The sequence below is a fragment of the Bos indicus x Bos taurus genome, chromosome 4 (assembly GCF_003369695.1).
Source record: "Bos indicus x Bos taurus breed Angus x Brahman F1 hybrid chromosome 4, Bos_hybrid_MaternalHap_v2.0, whole genome shotgun sequence".
NCBI lineage: Eukaryota > Metazoa > Chordata > Mammalia > Artiodactyla > Bovidae > Bos > Bos indicus x Bos taurus.
Window position 1 is genome coordinate 87,486,782 of NC_040079.1, and position 7,343 is coordinate 87,494,124.

The window sequence follows — 7,343 nt, forward strand, 5'->3', positions numbered from 1 at the left end:
CTGCAGCCTACCAGGCTCCTCCGTCCATGGGATTTTCCAAGCAAGAGTACTGGAGTGGGGTGCCATTAAGTAACTACATATCTAAGCTATTTTTCAGTGGTTTCTCCCTAGCCAAAGACCTAAAGACGAATACATTACTCCAACATTATTACTAGGGAAAAGTAAAGATAGAGGATCAGTGAATACTTAAACTAGAAGATCCTCATTTTAAAGACAAGGAAGGACTTCCCTGGTGGTCCCGTGGCTAACACTCCATGCTCCCAATGCAGGGAACCTGGGTTCCATCCCTGGTCAGGGAACTAGATCCCACAAGCTGCAATTAAGAGACTACAAGCTGCAACTAAAGATCCCATGTGCCACAACTAAGAGATGGTGCACTCAAATAAAGAAATAAATATCTTTTAATAAATAAGTAAAGATAAGGAAAGGGAAGCATAAGGAGGATTAATGACTACCCAATGTCAAACAAATGGGGAAATTAAGCATCTAAACTCTCAGCCCAGGACTCCAGCGTTTTTTCAAAAGCAAGGAACAAGAATCTACTTTTCAACTTGCCCTTTTCAAACAAGATGAAACGCAGAACACTTCCCTGGTGGTCCAGTGGCTAAGAATCTGCCAATCAATGCAGCGGACGTGAGTTTGATCCCTAGTCCAGAAAGATCCCACAAGCCAAGGGGCAACTAATACCATCCACCACAACTACTGAAGCCCAGCGCCCCCTAGAGCCTGCTCTCCACAAGAGAAGCCAGCGCACCACAGCTAGAGAGTAGCCCCTCCCACAACTAGAGAAAGCCCGACACATCAACCAAAATCTAACATAGCCAAAAATACATAAATGAAATAGAAATTATCAGAGTAGACTGTACAGAATATAGATTTTATTTTGTAAAACTTTTTTCAGCTTTCTATACACTTATATACTTCTTTCATACACACGCACACAGAGTTATATATCCATGGAGTCTGTAGGTTAAAAGGCCCCTTTCTATGGGCTGCAGTCAAAAATGTTAAAAACACTGCATTTCACACTGCCGATCTTGAAATACTTCCTTGTATTTTTATGCAAACGTTGCAATAGCAAGACTAAAAACTTCAATGGATGACCAATCCTACCTTGGAACTCTCTACTTCAAGTCCCATTTTTGCATTCATTTAGGGCTCTACTTTTGTGCCGTTATGAATATATAACTAAAGTAACTATTAGCAGCAACTAGCAAGCACAGAAGCTCTCATTCAGCCAAAGGTGCTCCAAGAATCACTGCCTGTTGATCTACAGAATTTACAGCTGGAAAAGCAGATCTTTATTACAAAAAGACACAGTATGTTCTCACTAGAACTCAGAGGTTCAGATAGTTCTCTCCAAAAAAAGAAATAAGTACGCCACAGACTTGCCTTTGAATGTAATTTCAGGAGAAAAGCTCATTCCTAAAATATTTTCTAGTTTCTCTACATAATATTGCCTGAGGCTAACAACTAGGGGAAAAATTTAACATAGAACACAGCCATCCACTACTAATTAGGTCTAAGACTTAAAATGTGAACTGCCTTGGAAGAAGCTACACTATAATTCCAGCTAAGACACAGAAATATCACATCTCAAAATCTAAGATCATTTTTAGATGGAATATTGGGGAGAGGCAAAAGACGACGACAGCTCTGGAGAGGACAAAGACAGATCGAAGACAACGGATAAAAGAAGTGAGGGTGACGAGGAGAATGTTAGAGCAAAAGGGAAACTACTCAAGCACTACACACAGTCAAAGTGTAATCCAAAATACATCACGCCCTACTAGATATTTCAGGCACAAAGCCTGACCTGCCCACTGACTCAGCCAATCACGGTTTGCGCCATACGACCCCACCTCCCCCTCCACAGCTGACCAGACCAGGACTGGGCACCTTTGCCTGAGACTTCGCACAAAAAGGCCCCTAAAAAAAAAAAAAAAAAAAACAAGCTGTTGGGAGTAAAAATAATAAATAAATAAATAATACATATAAGTAATAAATAAATATCACAAAAAGAAACAATGAGGTTGAATTAGGGGGACTGAGAAACCCAAGTTATACTGTTATTTAGTTGCTAAATCCTGTCCCCACTCTTTAGGGCCTCCATGGACTGTAGCTTGCCAGGCTACTCTGTCCATGGGATCCCAAGTTATATAAAAGCAGGGATAATAGATAAAGAGACTGTGACTAAAGAAAAGAGATACAGAGTACGGAGGAAGAAAACTAACCATGTCAAAAATGCAGAGAAAACATGTGCAGCTCCTGAAAGAGGGATGAAGAGAGATTCTTGTTTATGGCAGCTTTCTATTCTTTCATGTGTACCCGTTCCCCAAGGTGGGGGAAAAAATACCCTAAGACACAAATAAATTACTAAAAGGGTTGACATCATTTTTTTCCCACATTAAAAAAGAACTTGTCACTGAAAGGTCTGAGTTAGAAGAATCCCTGGAATCAGACCAATTCTCTATTTGAAAGATGAGGAAGTTGAGAACCACAAAGGAAACTAAGGTCATACAGAGTGACAGACCCAGGACAAGAATCAAGGTCTCCTATTTCCAGTCACTATTCTGTCCTATACACAGCACTAAATGACGTCACGAGAAGAGAAACATTTTTTCCTAAAGACGAGTATTTCTGCCACACGTTTCTTAATGAATAAGAAATCTTTATGTGCACTATGCCATCTCCCACAGTTTAAATACGTTTTTCACATATTTACTCTCTGGTTCTCTGATATCCTGATGAAATACATTCAGTAGATTTCTCCTTAAGTAATTTTTTTTCATATATGTGTCACTCAAGACATTACACAAAATTCACCTTGCTCCACTGGCTTTTCCCCCACCATAACCATACATTCAAAAACAGCTTAATGTAGAGAACTTATTTCAGACTGCACAGTATTTGAACTAAAAGTAGTACAGAACACACATTTTAAATGAAAACAATTTCAACAAAGGACCATAAAGATTTCCATGAGGAAAAACTCAACACCTATGTCAGTAAAATTCAGGAGAAAACAGTGCAAGAACAATCATAACTAAAGAAGGACTAATGTGAAATGCTTCAAAGCATCTTATAAAATGTATTGCTAACATTGGATTTATCCTGAGAACAAACACTACAACTTGGAAACAAAAAGCCCAAAAGTGAAAATTACTGAACAGTAGAAAAGTACAGAGAGAGGGGGAAGGAAAAAAAGCTGGCATAATGTAAAGATGGTGAAGCCCCAGGTTAAAGACTGCAGAACACCTAGATGCTTATTCTGCCAAAACACTTAAGCTCCTCCAAGAATCCCCTACCAAGCACAGCTGGGGATGGGGGTGGGGTAAATCCTCATATCTAAAGCGGACCCACAAAAAGCAGAGTCATCAATTTTCCAAGAATGTTCTCAGCCATCTTAAGACGGCGAAAATTGAAAACACAGCACATTTTAAAGAATCCTTTACTTAGGTTTAAGGTGAACAAGATATATAAAGTGAAGAATATAGAACCTAGAGTGCCAATGATTAAACAAGGAAAACACAAAACTCACCAATCTAGGGGCCACTTCAGTATAGCTAATGTAAGTATCACACTCAAAGAATTTTTCCAAGTGAAGAATTTGTGACGTTGTAAGCATATTATTTCTTATTCTAGCAACTTAAGAGATGTGTACTGTTATGGCCATTTGATTGGTGAGAAACTGTAGGCTTAGAGCCTTAATTAACCAAGGTCACTAAAGCCAGGCAGAGTCGATCAGGATTGGAAGCCAGGCTGTTTTAATAGGGCTTACGAGATTATAAGCCACAGTCGACATAGCCGTTTAAATTCATCCTTACCACTTATCCAGCAGCTGAGTTTTGGAGAGGGAATTTAAAAAGGGCATCTGACTTTCTCTCTCAAAGTAGAACAGAACTGAGCTGTCAGAAACGGAAAAAGAAGTGAGTGCGGCTGCCGCGCGGGCGCTCCAACCCCGCAGCTCAGGTCCGTCGCTCCCCCGCGCCAGCGGCCACGGGACCCAGCCCGCCCCACCTGGATCACGCAGCCCGAGCCACGCTCGGTTCTCTGCCCGGGGCCCAGGGGCCGCGGTTGTCAGACCTGGAGCAGCAGGGACAAAGACCCTCCTCGGCCGTGGCCCGGAGCTGCGGGTCAGCGCTGGAGCGGGGTCTTCGCCGACGCCCCGCGGCAGCGGCCCCGATGGGGCGGGAGGCGGGGGGCGGGGCACGGCGGAGGAGAGGTGGCCCCCGGCCCGAGGGGCTCCGGCAGAGACGCGAGCCTGATGGACAGAGACGCCTCCAACCGCGGCTTCCCTCTCGCCCCCTCCTCATTACCTTGCCTTGTGGGCTTCTCGTCTCTGTTGCCGACGCCAACTGGCTTCCGAGCTGGGGCCGCGCAAAGAAAGCCGTTTAGCGGGCGTCAGCTGCGTCCCGCGCTCGCGAAGCAACCTCCAGGTCGGGATGAAAAAAGGCCTGAGCTGGGAATCAGCAACAAGGTTGGTTCCCGGCTTGTGGGGATTTTACTCTTGTCCCTCACACTCCGCTTCCGCTCCGCCTCCTTGCCCGGCCCTTCCCCCGCTTGGAGACCTGCGGCCCGCAGCGCGACGCATTGTGGGGGATGTAGTCCAGGAATGCGGAAGAGGCGGCACGTGCTTCTATGCGGCTCGCACCTACTCCGGGTCAGGAGACGCCGTTGCGTGGCAACCAGAGGGGGCTGCCAGCTCCTTCCTGAGAATTGGAAGGCGAGCTTCAGGGAGGCTTACTCTCTGGTTTAATTCGCTGCAAGCGCTGAAAGGAGAGCGTGGGTGTCTCACACTTTCCAGCTGGGAACCAACAATTACACGCCGTTGGCTTGAGGCAGAGGGCTTAGTAGTGATTAAAAGTGTACTACTGGCAAGAATGCCCGTTATTGCCCCTGAATGTCCTTAGCCAACGGAGTAAGGGGGAAAAAAAGACTAAGAACAGGAAGAAACAAAGTCGGTATTTTTCGTAGATATTTATGTGGAAAATCCAAAAGAATCTGCAGGTAAATTGTTACAATGAATGAATTTAACAAGATTAATAGAAAGAAAAATAGTGTCTTTCAAAAATAATACTTTTTTCTATAGTCTTGGAGAAGGCAATGGCACCCCACTCCAGTACTCTTGCCTGGAAAATCCCATGAACGGAGGAGCCTGGTAGGCTGCAGTCCACGGGGTCGCTAAGAGTCGGACACAACTGAGCGACTTCACTTTCACTTTTCACTTTCATGCATTGGAGAAGGAAATGGCAACCCACTCCAGTATTCTTGCCTGGAGAATCCCAGAGACGGCGGAGCCTGGTGGGCTGCCGTCTATGGGGTCGCACAGAGTCGCACACGACTGAAGCGACTTAGCATAGTCTAGAGGAAAAGGCTAAGGAGATCAAACCAGTCAATCCTAAAGGAAATGAGTCCTGAATATTCATTGGAAGGACTGATTTTGAAGCTGAAACTCCAATATTTTGGCCAGCTGATGCGAAGAACTGACTCATTTGAAAAGACCCTGATGCTGGGAAAGATTGAAGACAGGAGGAGAAGGGGACAGAGGATGAGATGGTTGGATGGCATCACCGGCTTGATGGACATGAGTTTCAGCAAGCTCCGGGAGTTGGTGATGGACAGGGAGGCCTGGTGTGCTGCAATTCATGGGGTCGCAAAGAGTTGGACACGACTTAGCGATTGAACTGAACTGAGGGAAAAAGAAAATTTAAGTTAGAGTATTTGAAGCTCACAGTACCTTTAAACAAATATCAAATATCTAGAAATAAATCAAAGAAGTGCAACACCTATATGAAGAAAACATTTTAAAAACACTGAAGATGACCTAAACAAATAAGAGATAATAGTGTTCACAGACTGCAAGATTCAATGGAAAATATCAAATCTCCCCATATTTATCTATCGATCCAATGCAATTTCCGATAAACTTCAGTAGGTAGGAGTGTGTTTGTGAGAGAAACTTAACTAATCTAAAATTTTCTGGAAGAGCAAAGACAAGTATATATGAAATATGAGAAAGAGGAAGAAGTAAAAGAAAGACCAGGAGGAAGAAGACGTGCAATCAGATATCGAGCTTTCTTATAAAGCCATAGTCATTAAGGCAGTGTGGTACTGGATCAGGAATGCACCAATAGACCAATAAGACAGAATAAAGAGCCCACGGATGCCCTACTGTCCCCACATGAGTCTGAGTCTGCTAACACCTCCCCTAGGAGACAGTTGCTGTTGGCCAGCCCCTGCTATTAAAAAAATAAAGAGTGCAGAAAGTCTCATCTATACGTGAGAATTTGATTTATGTTGTCATGAGGGGATGCAGAGCAATGCCTAAAGAATAGTTTTCCATGATTGGTGTTGGGACAAATAGATTTCCATTTGGAAGGGAAAAGATGAAATTGGCCTCTTTACACACAAAAATGAGTTTCAGGTGGATATTAGACATAAATTTGAAAGGCAAAACAATAAAGCTTTTAGAAAATAAAGTAGGAAAATATATCCAGGATCACAAGTGTAGGGGACAGATTTTTTAAATTAATCAAAAAACACTCAATATAATTGAAAAATAAATTAACTACATTAAAATATAAGACTTGGTTTCATCAAATGACACCATTAAAAGAACTAAAAAGCAAGCCTCAGAGTCAAATAAATTACAGGATTATGCTGTACAGCTTAAATTTATACAGAGCTATATGTCAATTATATTTCAATAAGCTTAAGCAAATCTCAGAGTCAAATAAGAAATTACAATATTGCATTGTACATCTCAACAGTTATTTCTCAATGAAGCTGAAAAGACATTTACAGCATGTAGAGAAAAGAGAAATCTTATACCCAGGACATATAAAGAACTACAATCATAAGAGAAAGATTTGAACAGGCACATTACTAAGGAAGAAATCCAAATAGCCAGTAAACATGTGAAAAGTGTCAATCTCATAATGGCAAAGGAAATTGGAACCACAGCAAAATAATACTACACCACCCAACAGAATGGCTAAAATGAAAGAGACTGATATTATAAGTTGACTAGGAGTGGAGAAACAGGAATTTTCACTTACTACAGGGAGATTAAAAGAGCAGTTTGGAAAAGTTGTTTGACCTTATCAAGTAAAGTTGAACACAGGCCCACACGTGACCAAACATGTCACTTCCTGGTATATACCCTGAGAAAGGGTCATCTGCACCAAGATACATGTGCCAGAATGTTAACAGCAGTACCGTTGTTACAGCTAAAAACTGTCAGCAACCCCATGTCCTCTATCAACAAAAAAATGGACAGATTGTCATATGATAATAGAATATGATAGAGAAATGAACAAACTACATGCAATAATATAGCT

At 42.5% G+C, this 7,343-nt stretch overlaps 1 protein-coding gene across 3 annotated transcripts in view; it reads right to left on the reverse strand.

Moving 5' to 3' along the window:
• CCDC126 (coiled-coil domain containing 126) overlaps positions 1–4,561 on the reverse strand; it is a 42,517-nt gene extending 37,956 nt beyond the window's left edge. For 2 of the 3 annotated variants that reach the window (XM_027539914.1, XM_027539912.1), the window contains exon 1: positions 4,320–4,561. The gene's annotated coding sequence lies outside the window, so the exon portion shown is untranslated. Of the gene's footprint in view, positions 1–3,827; positions 3,909–4,319 lie in introns of all 3 variants that reach the window. The other variant, XM_027539911.1, reaches the window with a different exon arrangement.
• Between the last annotated feature and the right edge of the window lie 2,782 nt (positions 4,562–7,343).